Genomic DNA, 15,803 nt, shown 5'->3' with positions numbered 1-15,803 from the left:
GTGAAAGGTCTGAATGTTCTTGAGAGCCAGGTTGGAGGGAGTTTTAACTCCTGGTAGAGCCTTCCAAATTGGACAGGACAAAAGGTACAAACTGATCAAAAAGTTGTTCATAGATTCTCTAGTTTGGGAGTGGAGATGTAGACCAACAATCTTTTGCTGAAGAGGAGCTAAGTTATGCAGACACAAAAAACCAGTATTATGGCAAACATAGTGGACAGAAATGATGTGATAATGTGGGGAAGATTTAGATGAACTTCAGGGATTCAGATGAGTAGCTGGGGGATTTGACATGATTTGGCTCTAAGATGTATTCTTCACATCTGTAAATAAACTTTGCAACTCCTTTTTTAGTTGAGAGTTAAGTGTTCTGTTCTGACTGAGGGAACTGGGGCATCTCTTTGTTTATCATAGGCAAAAAGTACAGTGTTTTTTCTTTCAGGCCCTTTAAATTCAGGGACTAGCTTATTGTGATGAGACCATGGTTATGCTAATGGATGATTCTTTCCAAGCAGCCTATAAAACCCTCTGGATTATGAATTAATACCATATTTACTCACATACTATATGCACTCTTTTACCCTAAATCAGACCTTCTTTGTGGCTCAGCAAGCATCAGGACTGGGTCCAGTATTAACGCTGTCACAGCCACTATTGGCTGAGCACTGTTGCTTGTGCCTGAAGGAGCAACTGAGCTGTTTAGGGCAAGTTAGTTCCTGTATACAGTAGCTTGATGAGCCTTGTGGTGTAGAAACAGCACTTTATTATTTACAGGAACTAATATAAAAAATTACTTACTGTAGTGAAGTAACAGTCTTACTACTGCACTTGCAATGGTTTGGGGCCTACCCTTATTGCTGGCCTGCCACACCAGAAAGTTCCTGTTACCTTACCCAGACTGAATCTGGAATGTCTCACTTCCTGGACACTCTGTTTCCAAGAAGACTTACTCTGTCACATAGTTAGCCAGGCCTCTGTAGAAATGTATTTTTCTACATTCTGCTTTCTGGAAACAAGGTTCATGTTGTATTTGAAAGTGTGTGGTATATGAGAAAATATGGTAGATGCAAGAGAAAACAGAAACAGCAGAAATGGAAATTATGGACCATATATGCCTGCAGAATGACAGAGCCATTCTATAATACATAATAATAGCCTGCCAAATACTGTAAACTCTCAACATTTCCGGTTTCTTTGTAAGTACTTATAAAGAGCCTATTTTTCATCTTACTTTAAGAGTTAACAGAAAAAAGCGATAGAGAATGGAAATAGTTACAGCCTATGGACTTCCTTTGTGATGATGTTATTCTCTGGTTCCTGCTGCGGATTGTAGCCTGAGGTAAGGTTGCATGGGATTGCTGTAATTCAGGATGGGCTCCCAAATGTGGTGATTTTTTGGGGGGGCGGGGGGGGTGTCCATTAACTGGAGCAGCCTTTACTGTACACTTTGAGGGTAGACTATACTCTTTTCCTATTTCATTATCTTGTGTACCAGGTAAAGCTTAATTTTTTCAAATTGGTAAACCCAAGGTGGAAGTAGCAAGTTACTGGACTGTGTTCTGGACAACTGCTTAGCACAGATTGTGGAGAAGGCAACTAGATGGTGAGGCTCTTACTGATTTGATTCTGATCAATATGAAGGAGCTGATTTGAGAACATGAAGGTAGAAGACCAGTGTGATGGTGATCATGAAATGGCAAGAGTTTCTGCTTCTTGGGAGGGAGAACAATGGAATAAAGGCAGTAGGCTTTAAGAGATCAGACTTCAATAAGCTTAGAAAATTGCAAAATGGCAAAATCACAAGTTCTTCAACACAAGAAGGAATTATACAAAAAAATGGAAACTATGTCAAATGAATAAGGACGAGCATAAAAGAACAGAACAAGAACGGAATGTGTATGGATGAAATCATGAAGGCCAAGTTGTACTTGACATACAACTAGCAAGGGACATAAATGGGTAACAAGAAAACATTTAGATGCATTAGTAATAAGAGGAAGACCTAAACGAGGGGCAAGACAAGTCTCACAATGGGATTGTAGAGAGACAACAGCAGGGCACCAGACTACCAAGTGCTGACCCTGAGATATTGCAGAGTCACTTGGAAGAACTGGATGCATTTAAGTCGGCAGGCCCGGATGAGCTCCATCTGAGGGTACTGAAGGCACTGGCTGATGTCATTGCACAACCACTGGCAAGAATATTTGAGCACTTGTGGCACGCGGGCCAGGTCCCGGAGGACTGGAAAAGGGCCAGTGTGGTCCCTAATTTCAAGAAAGGGAGGAAGGAGGATCCAGGCAACTATAGGCCAGTCAGTCTCACCTCCATCCTTGGCAAAGTCTTTGAAAAGATTATTAAGGCTCATATATGTGAGAGCCCAGCAGGAAAAATTATGCTGAGGGGAAACCAGCACGGGTTCATAGCAGGTAGATCATGCCTGACTAATCTAGTCTCTTTTTATGACCAGGTTACAAAACACCTGGATGCAGGAGTAGGGGTTGACATCATCTACTTAGACTTCAGGAATGCCTTCGATATGGTATCCCACCCCATACTGGGGAACAAGTTAAGAGGCTGTGACTTGGATGATTACACAGTCCGGTGGGTGGCAAATTGGCTAGAGGGTCGAACCCAGAGAGTGGTGGTGGATGGGTCAGTATCGACCTGGAAGGATGTGGGCAGTGGGGTCCCACAGGGCTCGGTCCTTGGACCGATACTTTTCAATGTCTTCATCGGTGACTTGGACTTGGGAGTGAAGTGTATTCTGTCCAAGTCTGTGGATGATACAAAACTGTGGGGAGAAGTGGACATGCCGGAGGGCAGGGAACAGCTGCAAGCAGACCTGGACAGGTTGGACAAGTGGGCAGAAAACAATAGAATGCAATTTAACAAGGAGAAATGCAAAGTGCTGCACCTAGGGAAGAAAAATGTCCAGCACACCTACTGCCTAGGAACTGACTTTCTTGGTAGCATGGAAGCAGAAAGGTATCTTGGAGTCCTAGTGGACTCCAAGATGAATATGAGTCATCAGTGTGAAGAAGTCATCAGAAAAGCTAACTGCGCTTCATCATGCATCGGTAAGTGCATGACAAATAGAACCAAGGAGGTGATACTACCCCTCTATCAGGCGCTGGTCAGACCGCAGTTGGAATACAGCATGTAGTTTTGGGCGCCACACTTCAAGAGGGATGTGGATAACCTGGAGAGGGTCCAGAGAAGGGCCACTCGTATGGTGAAAGGGCTTGCAGGCCAAGCCCTACGAGGAGAGACTGGGGCACCTGCACCTCTTCAGCCTCCGCAAGAGAAGGTTGAGAGGTGACCTTGTGACTGCCTATAAATTTATCTTGGGGGCACAGAAGGGAATTGGTGAGGCTGTACTCACCAAGGCGCCCCTGGGGGTCACAAGAAATAATGGCCATAAGCTAGCAGAGAGCAGATTTAGACTGCACATTAGGAAGAACTTCTTCATAGTTAGAGCGGCCAAAATCTGGAATGGGCTCCCAAGGGAGGTGGTGCTCTCCCCTACCCTGGGGGTCTTCAAGAGGAGGTTAGATAGGCATCTGGCTGGGGTCATCTGAACCCAGCACTCTTTCCTGCCTATGCAGGGGGTCGGACTCGATGACCTATTGAGGTCCCTTCCAACCCTAACATCTATGAATCTATGAAAAGAGCTGGTGCACTTGGCCTTTGTGGAGAGGAAGAAGTAATAATAGATGATACCAAGAACTCTTATTGCCTTTTTGGTTCAGTCTTCCCTAAAGAGGTTAGCTTTGATCAGGTAATAAAAACGGGTTGCTTGGTCACCAAGGGGTAAGAACTCATGCTAGAAGAGCAAAAGAAGGGAGTAGAGATTACTTAGATAAGTCAGATGCTTTCAAATTGCCTATGCATTAAATTTACTCAAGAGTACTTATGGAACTTACTGAAGCAATCCCAGATTTGTGAATGATTAGTTTTTGAGAGATTGTGAAGGAGTTTCCAGAATACTGGAACAGGGTAAATATGGTGTCTGTCTTTACAAAGGGAAAAAGGGGAGCCATGGGAATTATATACCACTCAAGCTAATTTCATTTCCTGGAAAGATACTGGAACAAATAGTCAAGCAAGGCATTTTAAGAACCCAAAAGATAATAAGGCTAAAAGGAACAAGAAACGCAGATTATTCAGGGAGGTGGTGCTCTCCCCTACCCTGGGGGTCTTCAAGAGGAGGTTAGATGAGCATCTAGCTGGGGTCATCTAGACCCAGCACTCTTTCCTGCTTATGCAGGGGGTCGGACTCGATGATCTATTGAGGTCCCTTCCGACCCTAACATCTATGAATCATATAATGTCAAAACAAAATTATTTCCTCCTCTGGCAGGATAACAGGCTTTGTGGATATGGTAGAAGCAATAGATAGAACATACGTTCATTTTGGTAAGGCTTTTGACACTGTATCATGTGACATTCTTAAAAGGAAGTTCAGGAAATATGGTCAAGAAGAAACTATTGTACCGGGTGCACAGCAGTATTAAAACTTCTTTTTCATTAAAAGGAAGACCTGTGTCTTAAAAGGAAGACCTACAAAGGATGGAGAACTGGAACCACCACCAAGGAGGAATAATCTGCTCTGGTTCAGACCTGCAGAGAGCAAACCAGGAAAGCCAAGGCTGTGACAGAACTCCAGCTAGCTATAAATATCATGGACAATAAAAAGTCCGTTTTTAGATATGTGGGGAGCCGGAGGAAAAGCAAAGGCAACACTGGACCCTTGCTAAACCAGATGGGACAACTGACAACCGATGCCCATAAAAAAGTAAACTTGTTTAATGGGTACTTTGCGTCAGTCTTTTACCAGTCCCATGGGACGCCCCTGCCCAATGTGGGTCAGGGAGGCCCAGGTGAGGGAGATTCCTTGCCCTTCATTGAAGCTGACCTCGTGAAGGAACACCTCGATAGACTGGACGCCTTCACGTCAGCCAGCCCTGACGGTTTACACCCAAGGGTACTCAAGAAGCTGGCAAGCATCATAGCTCAGCCCCTGGCACAGATCTTTGAGAACTCCTGGTGCTCTGGTGAAGTGCCCGAAGATTGGACAAAGGCCAATGTTATGCCTATCTTCAAGAAAGGGAGGAAAGTAAATCTGGTGAACTACAGGCCCATCAGCCTGACCTCTATCCTGGGGACGGTCTTGGAAAAGATTATCAGAGGCCATCCTTAACAGACTACCTGATGACAATATCCTGAGGGATACCCAACATGGGTTTGTTGCAGGTAGGTCTTGCTTGACCAATCTCATTTCCATTTATGACCAGGTGCCCTATCACCTGGACAAGGGGGAAGAGATTGATGTCGTATATCTTGACTTCAAAAAAGCCTTCAATCTGGTATCCCATGATCACCGCTTGGCAATCCTGGCTAACTGCGGCCTCGACCTCACCACGATCTGCTGGCCGGGGAATTGGCTCCGTGGCAGGACTCAGAGGGTGGTGGTTGATGGAAGTCAATCATCTTGGCGCGCTGTGACCAGTGGGGTCTCTCAAGGCTCTGTCCTAGGGTCTATACTATTTAACATCTTCATCAATGATGTGGACATTGGTATCAGAAGCGGACTGGCCAAGTTTGCCGACAACACCAAACTCTGGGGTAAAGCACCCACACCTGAGGACAGGAGGGTGATCCAGGCAGATCTTGACAGGTTCATGAAATGGGAGGACAAGAACCTGATGGTGTTCAACATCGAAAAATGCAAGGTTCTCCACCTTGGGAGGAAAAACCTGCAGCATCCTTATAGGCTTGGCAGTGCTATAGTGACTAGCGCTAGAGATGAAAGGGACTTGGGAGTCATAATTGACCACAAGATGAACATGAGCCTTCAATGTGATGCTGCGTCTTGTAAAGCAAGCAAAACGCTGGCTTGCATCCATAGATCCTTCTCAAACAAATCCGGGGATGTCATTCTCCCCTTGTACTCGGCCTTGGTTAGGCTGCAGCTGGAGTACTGCATCCAGTTTTGGGCTCCACAATTCAAAAAGGATGTGGAGAAGCTTGAGAGAGTGCAGAGGAGAGCCACGTGCATGATCAGAGGTCTGGAAAACAGACCTTATGATGAGAGGCTGAGAGCCATGGGGCTATTCAGCCTGGAAAAGCACAGGCTCAGGGGTGATCTGGTGGCCACCTATAAGCTTATCAGGGGTGCTCATCAGGATCTGGGGGAACGTCTGTTCACCAGAGTGCCCCAAGGGATGACAAGATAGAACGGTCACAAATTCTGCCGTGACCGTTTCAGGCTGGACATAAGGAAGAACTTCTTTACTGTCCGAGCCCTCAAAGTCTGGAATAGACTGCCGCTGGAGGTGGTTCAAGCACCTACCTTGAACGCCTTCAAGACACATTTGGATGCTTATCTTGCTGGGATCCTATGATCCCTGCTGACTTCCTGCCCATGGGGCAGGGGGCTGGACTCGATGATCCTCCAGGGTCCCTTCCAGCCTGAATGTCTATGAAATCTATGAAATTATATTTTTTTCCAATGTTTGATCATCAAACTGGAAGGTTATTTCAAGTAAAGTTCTGCAGAGGTCTGTCCTAGATCCAGTACTATTAAATATTTTTATTAAAGACTTTGGGTGATGGAATAAGGAGTAAATGAAATAAATTTGACAATTTTACCAAAATGGGGGAGTTGTGAGCACTGTGGAGGACAGGACTAGAATTCAATATGATTTTGACAAATTGGAGAAATGGTCTGAAATAACACAGTAAAATAATGACAAGTGTAAAGTATTTTGTTTAGTGAGAAATCAATTATATAGAGAAAAGATAGGAAATAATCAAGAGTACTACAGAAAAGGATCTGAAGATGCTAGGGGATCACAAGCTGCATATCAGTCAATGATGTAATACTGTTTTGAAAACATGATATTGGGATGTATAAACAGGAATGTTGTGTGTAAGATATATGAAATAATCCTTCAACTCTAGTCAGCCCCGGTAAGGGCCCAGCTGGAATTGTGTTCTCAGTTATGGGCATCACACCTCTGGAAAGGTGAGAATGAATTGGGCAGAGTCTAGAAAAGAGCAACAAACTCAATAGAAAGCACAATGGGAAGCATGACCTACAAGAAGAGAATGGGTTTGCTTAGCCTAGAGAAGAGAAGACTAACCTGTTCAAATATGCAAAAGTGTACCAGAGAGAGAGAGGTAATAAATTGTTTTCTATTTCCACTAGATGTAGTTGTGACAGTCTTAAAAGTAGGTTAGATATACAAAAAAAGCTTTGGAATAGGATTTTCAGGGAAGATGTGGGATTTGTGCCATTGGAGATTTTTAAGAACTGGTTAGGCAAACTATTCCCAGAAAAGGTTCAGGTAGAGTTAATCCTGCCTCAGAGCAAAGGGCAGGGTTAGATGCTCTCTCAAGGTGCCTTGCGACTCTGTTTTCTGTTTTTTTAAAGAATATTGGGCACTTGAAAATATTGAAAGAGTTTGACTTATCCAAAGGCACATTAGTACAGACTATGATCCTGCAAACACTTCCACCCCAAAATAGCACCTTTAATTCAAGTTAATCACCTGTATCTAGTATGTGACCATGGTCAAGAAGAAAATGTCTGTCTCCTATTCTCTACCTTGAAGTTTAATTACTGGTTCACAGTGGCTTTAACTCTTAACATCTCAGCAACATTCTGATATTCCCTTGCTTCTTTTCCCATGTTATTAATTAATTTTAGGAGCTAAACTTCTAATTCTTTATTACACTTCATGTCACAAATAGCAGTTAGACTATGATTTATTTACTTGTATCGTATAGATTTTTGGAGTATGCCGTTCCAACAGAATTTGCTCACATCTTAACATAGAAGCTCTGCACATCCTCTCTTTGACCTCATTGATCAGCTGTTAAGACAATGCACAGCTGTTCAGTTACAGCAATGTGACAATATGCATCTTTCTGGAAAGGAAGCTGTTATTTATTTATGTTAACATTGGAGGTATCTCTCTATTGATTTCTTTGGGGGCACTGACTTTGGCTGTTTTGAAAGGTTTTAATCACCTCAGAGCCGAAAGTCTCTCTAATTTTTCAGTACTCACTATCAACTCACTTGAGGACTCAAAGGGGATTTGGTTTCCGTGGCAGCCTTGTCAGCTTCATGCATAGAAATGGTACTTGTCTTCAGTATCACCTTGAAGAGGTTCTCTCTCTGTCTCTTTCTTTCTCCCTTTCTCTTTTAAACATTTAAAAAATGCAGTGCTCTGGAGGTGCTTATTCAGGGAAGAGGAAAATAAAGGGCTTGTGAATACATGAACCAATATTAAAAAGCTTATTTTGCATGGATTCACTACCTATTTGAAATAACCATTCAGTCCCAAAAAAGCATCAACAGAGCTTCCATTTTCCCCTCGGCATTCTTGCAATTTGAAGAAACAAAATGAAACAATTCATGCTTCTCCACAACTGTTGTGGCATCAGTATTTCCTGAGCAAATCTGATGGAGGGAATTTTGTGGGGTTCTGGAATAATGAAGTGGTTGTACATCAAATCCAATGTGCATTGGCAAAGCTACACTAAAAAGCTTGTACAATGTTGGGATACACAATGTAGTATGGAATTAGGCAGAAAGTGTCCCCATATAGTTGGAACTGAACACTAACAGCTGGTCCTTGATAAATGGTAGATGTGTTTGTGTTGCTACAGCTATTTTTTTTTGTCATATCAAGACAAAATATAGAGAGAAACATGAACCTCACCTTAAACACCTACCATGACTGTAATTTGGGAAAAGTTCAGGTTCATATCAAGTACCTTTATAGATGTTATAATTGTTGTCTGTGGTGTTAAGCCATGTAGGAAGTTGGTGGTCATAGCACTCATTGTGTTAACTAGAAGAATGGGTGATGAGGATGGGAGAAATCTGAATATTCAGCAAAAAAAGTAAGTTATTGGTAAGAAGCCCCACTCTTCTTCTTTGGTTTCTTAGACAACAGAATGTTGTTCCAAGAAGGATTGCTAGGAAGAGACAGGCTCCACCTGACAAAGAGAGGAAAAAGCATCTTCACAGACAGGCTCACTAATATAGTAAGGAGGGCTTTAAACTAGGTTCACCACGGAATTGAGACCAAGCCCTGAAGTAACTGGGGAAGCAGGTCAGGGGGGACTTCTCATTCATCCTGAGAAAATAGGACAACTGGTTAATTACTAGGGTTACCACTCCTCACTCCTGACCTGTAGCCCCCACACCCAACCTACAGTCACGGGTCCCCCCCACCCATGCCCTTCAATCCTGATCTGCAACCCCCTGCCCCCTCCTAGCCGTGCCAGTGCCCTTTGTTTCTGGTAGGCCCATGGTGCCCCTCAATCCTGACCCACAGCCTCCTATACCCCCATCCCTGCCAGTGCTGCTCATTTTGGCCTGCAGCCCCCTGCCCCTGCAGCCCTGCCAGTGCCTCTCACTCCCTACCTTCTGTGCTCCATCCCTGCTGCCTTAGATCGCCCTCCCCATGTTTTCACCAGTAGAGCAAAGCAAAATCACAAACTCAGCTCCCGATTGTGCATGTTCTGTGCTAGGCATTCTGGGAATTGTAGTTCTAGCTAGTGGTGGCTATATTGAAAATGGATTGGGGGAGGAAATCCTGAACATTTTGCCTGTATTTAAAAAACCCGCTTGGACACAGCACAGGGGGCAAAAAAAGAGGACATGTCTGAGAAAATCCAGACATATGGTAACCCTGTTTACCTGAGATGTCTGTACATGAATGCACAGAGTCTGAAAAACAAGCAGGAAGAATCAGAAGTCCTTGCACGGTCATGGAACTATGATACGATTGGAATACCAGCGACTTGGTGGGATAGCTTGCACCAAGCTCATGGATGGGTCTAAACTGATCGGGAAGGACAGACAGCGGAAGAGTGAAGAAGGAGTTGTTCTTTATGTAATAGAGTGGCATGATTACTCAGAAGTCCTGTATGAAACTGGACATGGGCTTGTTGAAAGTCTGTGGGTTAGGATCAAAGGGGAAAGTAACAAGGGTGATGACATAGCAGGTGTCTGCTGTAGACCGCCAGACCAGGGGAATGGGGTGGTTGAAGCTTTCTTTAAACAGGTAGTGGAAGTTTCTTGATCACAGGCCTGGTTCTCATGGGGGATTTCAGTCACCCCAACATCTGGTGGGAGGGCAATACAGCAGTACACAGGCAGCCCAGGAAGTTTTTGGAGGGTGTTGGGGACAACTAGCTGGGGTCATTACCTAGCTGGGGTCATCTGAGCCCAGTTTTCTCTCCTGCCCAGGGCAGGGGGTCAGACTAGAAGATCTACAAGGTCCCTTCCGACCCTATGTCTATGAATCTATGAACTTCCTGGTGCAAGTGTTGGAGAGGCCAGCTAGGGGCTGTGCTGCTCTTGATCCACTGTTCACAAACAGGGAAGAAGTGGTGGGGAACAGAGAAGTGGATGGCAACTTGGGCAGCAGCAACATAGAGATGATTGAGTTCAGGATCCTGAGACAAGGAAGGAGAGCAGCAGAATAAGTACCCTGGGCTTCAGAAAAGCAGACTTTGACTCACTCAGGGCACTGATGGGCAGAATCCCCTGGGGGGCCAGTCTGGGGGGGGGGGGGAGGGCAGGGGGGAAGAAGTCCAGGAGAGCTGGTTGTACTTTAAAGAAACCTTACTGAGAGTGTAAGAACAAACTACCCTGATGTGCAGGAAGGCTAGCAAGTATGGCGGGCAATCCACTTGCCTTAGCAAGGAACTCTTCAGCAAGCTAAAATGCAAAAGGAATCTTACAAGAAGTGGAAACTTGTGGGCAAATGAGTAGGGAGAAATATAAGAGAATTTCTCAGGCATAAAGGGACGAAACCAGGAAGGCCGAAGCCCAAATGGAGTTGCAGCTAGTAAGGGACATGAAGGATAACAAGAAGGGTTTTCACATGTTTGTCAGCAAACAGAAGAAGATCAGGGAAAGTGTGAGTCCCTTACTGAATGGGGGAGGCAACCTAGTGACAAAGGATGCCTAAAAGGATGAAGTACTCAATGCCTTTTTTATCTCAGTCTTCACAGGCAAGGTCAGCTGGCAGCACAGTTTGGGGAAGAGGTGAGTACCAAATAGTGGCAAAAGAACAGGCTATAGAATATTTAGAAAAGCTGGATGTGTACAAGTCCATGGGGCTGGATACGATGTGCCCAAGGGTGCTGAGGACTGAATTGATTGCAGAGCCACTGGCCATTCTTGGAAAACTCATGGTGATTGGGAAACGTCTGTAATGATTCAAAAAGGGCAAGCATAGTGCCCATCTTTAATCTGAGGAACTGTAGACTGGTGAGTCTCACCTTGGTCCCTGGAACAGTCATAGAGCAGGTCCTCAAGTAATCCATTTCTAAGCACTTGCAGGAGAAGGTGATTAGGAACAGTCAGCATGGATTCGCCAAGGGCAAGTCATGCCTGACCAACATGATTGCCTTCTATGATGGAATGACTGGCTCTGTGGATGTGGGGAGAGCGGTGGATGTGATATACCTTGACAAACTGGAGAGTCCAGTGGATGGCACCAAAAATGGTTAGGGAGCTGGGGAACATGACTTATGGGGATAGGCTGGGAGAACTGAGCTAATTTAGTGTGGAGAAGAGAAGACGAGAGGAGATTTAATAGCAACCTTCAAATCCCTGAAGCGGGGTTCCAAAGAGGATGGGGATAAACTGTTCTCAGTGGTGGCAAATGACAGAAGAAGGAGCAATGGTCTCAAGCTGCAGCAAGGGAAGTTTAGGTTAGATATTAGCAAACATTTTCTCACAAGAAGGGTAGTAAAGCACTGGAACAGGCTACCCAGTGAGGTTGTGGTATCTCTATCCATATGGGTTTTTAAGACCTTGCTAGACAAAGCCTTGGCAGGGGTGACATAGTTGGGGTGGCCCTGCTTTGAGCAGGGGGTTGGATTAGATGACCTCCTGAGGTCCCTTCCAACCCTCATTTTCTATGATTCTATTAAAAATGTCCTACAAAATATTTCTGCGCATGCTTAACTTCAGTGCCATAAATAAGTGGGGGTGTCTACTCAATTTAAGATTTCACTGTTTCTGTGAAATCCAGGATTGTCTATGAAAACTATGAAATCCAGGATTGTCAGTGAAATCAACTTAAAAAAAAAACTTAATAAAAATAACATGCTGGCTTCCAGTGGGAGCCATCAATCCTTGCTGCTGCTTTGGTTTGGTCTTGTAGCCCACCCAGGGGAGGCGGGGGGAGACTCTGGCTGGTGGAGCAACATGAAGGGCAGTAGACAAGATGGTAGCTGCCTCCTCATCCCTCCTCTCCCCACCAGGGCCTTTCTGGCAATTAGCATTGAGGGATGGGGCTGCACAAAAGGCAGCCAGCAGATAAGATGGTGGCTGTCCCCTCATCCTTCCTCCTCTACCATGGTCTCTCTGCCAATTAGCACCATGGGGCAGGGCCAGTGGAGCACATCTGGGAAATATCTGCAGAATTTGCTCTTTATGCTGACTAACCCACAAAAATTGTTTATTCTCACCACGTTTTAAGTAAGTCCCTATGAATAACCTCTATTAAGACTACAGACAATAATTAGACTTAAACATGAGCCTACAACTTCTATTCTGCAAACGTAATTATTTAGATATGAGGTGGAGCCAAGATCTACAAACATCTCAGGTTTTCTGGAATAGAGAGGCATTTTGGGTTGATGTCTCAGCGTCCCTAAGGATTCTCTGAAACAAGATGTTAGACCTGAATATGAATATTTGATTTGGGATAGATGCCAAGGAAGTAGCAGAAGCAGTATGGCCATATGTATATGGTGTTGTGTCTGGACTAATTAGCTCTGCTTCCTGATAGGACATATCCACTCTTAAGTACATGCTGCTGGGGAGGAAGCCTTACTTTCTTCTCCCTCCCTGAATATTTGGACATCTGGGCTACCCTTGTTTGGACTGCTACTTTTTGTGTTTTGCCCTAATCTATCCCTTCCTGCTCACTAAAGTAGGAACTGATGCTACAAAGGGAAGGGAAGATAGGTTTGTCATAATAAGTGATTGGAGAAGAAGATGGCAATATGGAAGCTCTCCAGTTAAAGAAACAAGCGTAAACAAAGCTATAATTGACAGGTAACTGTTTAGCTGTCCATATAAGTAGCGGCTTCATAGTATTACTAACTCAAAACATTTTTTCTTTTTACTCATAATCTGCAAACTTTTTATGGACAACCACATTTTGGATTTTAACATCAACCATAATAAAAAAAAAGTTTGGTTGTCTGTAAAAAGCTTGTAGATTATCAGTAAAAAAAAAATAAAAAATATCTTGAGTTGGCAACCCTGACTGACTGCTACAATGGTTTTGCATACTTTTGCCCCCACCCCAAGGGTTCTCTACTCACTCCTACGCCTGGATGCCCTCAACTGCACCAGTACCATGCTGGCCCCCTCAGCCTTGCCCATCTACAGCTACACTCATTCCCATCCTGGCATGTTTTGCCTCCAGGTTTCTCTGACCAGGGATCAGCTATCAAGCTTTTTTTTTTTTTTTTTTTTTTTTTTATAACAGGTGGCTCCATTTTTTTTTTTTTTACAAACTATATAAACAAGCATTTTAGCTTTGTTTTTATAGACTGTCTGTAAATTTACAGACAGTTGTAAACCTGCTGCTTCATCACCAAATCTTCCAGTCTCTTCCAATTACTAATTCTTCAGCAATAAACATTATTCCACTTTGTCTGATCATCAAGGAATTAATGAACAGCCTATAAAATCACCTTACATGGGTCAAAACAAAAACTACTCCCAAACTTGGGATATTTGTAATAGAAACCTTAAGCCAGGGATATTGGTTGTAGCAATGTTGGTCTAGAGGCATAGGTAGACAAAACTCTTGAAGTAGAGGTGTTATATGTTATTAGATCAACTATTTTTTTTCCTCTGTTGCTTTTATTTTGCCTTGCCTCTTTTAAAATGAAAACTTTACAACCAAGCAAGGAAAAAGCAAAATTCAATGCCCTGCCTGCCATATGACACCTTCAGGTAACCAGCCTGCTTCAGCCTTTGTCTGTGCTAAATTTGCATACTCAGAGTATCTTTTTTACAAATCACTTTTACACTCAAGGGAACCTTACCATCTCTCAGTTCCCCTGTGCAAAATGAAGTTTCTTTTCCACCTGGAGGAACTTTTTCAATCTTCGAATTCTCCTTTGCCTGAAGAAGGGCATTTGGGCCCGAAAGTTTGGAAAGAAAAAAAAAATTGCACCTATTTTAGTTGGTCTAATAGAAGATATCATTTCTACCCCAAGAGTTCTGTCTACCTAACACTGGATCCAGACCTGAATTTCTTCGATAAATCCAAATACCTGTGAGTTCTTGGTGGAAGAGGATGCTAAGGACTTGGACCTAACCAACAGAATTCAGATCCATCTGTAGATTAGTCCCAGTCCCAAAAAACCTGTCTGCTAAACATGGTTTGGCCAGCAGATGTGGCTAAGAGAAAACTGTGTTTGCCTACTGTGGAACTTAATCCTTAACATACTGCTGACATAGTTTGACTCCACAGGTAAGGACACAAGAATGCTTAGAACCCTTTCAAAAGGGGAACGTTTCATAAGGGTAGCAGCTGGTACATCCTAACTGTTATGTGTGAACAAGCTGAGAACAATTCAAATGAAGCAAATTTGGCTCCAACTTTAAGCCTGGATGAAGGAATGTTAACCATTAGAATGTACCAGCAGCTGCTTTTTGAAATGTTTCTCTTTTGAAGGGCTGGAAGTGTTAGTGTACCCACACCCCTAGACTTCTAGGTGAGAGTGTTATTTAGTAACATAGTTCTAATACTAGTGCTAAACAATTTCATTTAATGGATTCAGCTTTTTTTTTTTTTCTTATTGTAGAGTGTCCATGAATGGTTTTCTATTTTCTCAAATATATCTGTTGTTTGAAATGATTAATAGGTGCAGACAGAAGTGACAATGTTTGCCTGATCTGGCCACAGAAGGCAGCTTATAGTTGTGACCAAACAAATGTTAACAGCTGAAAACAGCTTAAAAATGGCCCTGCTTTGCTCCTAGAGAATTTGGTGGGAATTCTGTGACTCACTTCGAAGGGAATGGAATTAGGAAAGTGTGGAATGCATTTGAACATCGCACCCAGAATGCTTATAACTGGGCATGTCTACATATGCAATTAATACTCATTAAAGTGCTCCTGGATACACATCTACATGTGCGCTCATCTCGGGAGCAAATCATGCCTGACAGGAGCAACCCAGTCCAGGACTGCTCCTGCCCTGCTCTGGCCCCCTGCAGAAGCCAGGGGGAGCTCTAGGCTCTCCTGGGTGCCAGTCCCTAGCTGTCTTGGCTCTGAGGGCAGCTTTGATCTGCAAGGTGGTGGGAGAAGGAGCTGTGGTGAGCAGCTCTGTGGAAGTTGCAGGGAAATCAGGGCCAGCCCCAAGCTCCAGGGGGTCAAGGGAAGCTGCCTCAGCTTCTGGGCAGTTGCTTCTTAGACGCATGGAGATTGGAACATGCCCCATACTCCATATGGTTGGGAGGCAGCTGCCCAGCAGCTGGGACAGTTCTCCCAGCCCTGCAGAGATTGGGATGGGTCCTGATTTCACTTGGCTGGGAGGCAGCATTTCACTACCTAGGCTGACTGAGACAAATGTCCATGTGGCCCCATGTTGCCTAGGATGACCGGGAGCAATTTGCTCCTGGTCAGCATCTACACATGCACTTTGGTGCATTAGTTTGATGTGCCAATTTCTAGTACCTTTATCTACAGGTACTAGAAAATGGCACATTAGACTAATTTACTGTGCAGTAATTGCTGCTCACAT

At 44.0% G+C, this 15,803-nt stretch overlaps 1 protein-coding gene across 1 annotated transcript in view; it reads right to left on the bottom strand.

The window, feature by feature from the left end:
• The window catches only part of GRIN3A (glutamate ionotropic receptor NMDA type subunit 3A), a 132,762-nt gene that overhangs the window by 61,486 nt on the left and 55,473 nt on the right, over positions 1 to 15,803 (bottom strand). The gene's annotated exons all lie outside the window — the stretch shown is intronic.

The sequence above is a fragment of the Alligator mississippiensis genome, chromosome 3, assembly GCF_030867095.1.
Source record: "Alligator mississippiensis isolate rAllMis1 chromosome 3, rAllMis1, whole genome shotgun sequence".
Taxonomy (NCBI): domain Eukaryota; kingdom Metazoa; phylum Chordata; order Crocodylia; family Alligatoridae; genus Alligator; species Alligator mississippiensis.
Note: the sequence above shows the minus strand (reverse complement) of the source record. Positions and strands in the feature narration are given on the sequence as shown.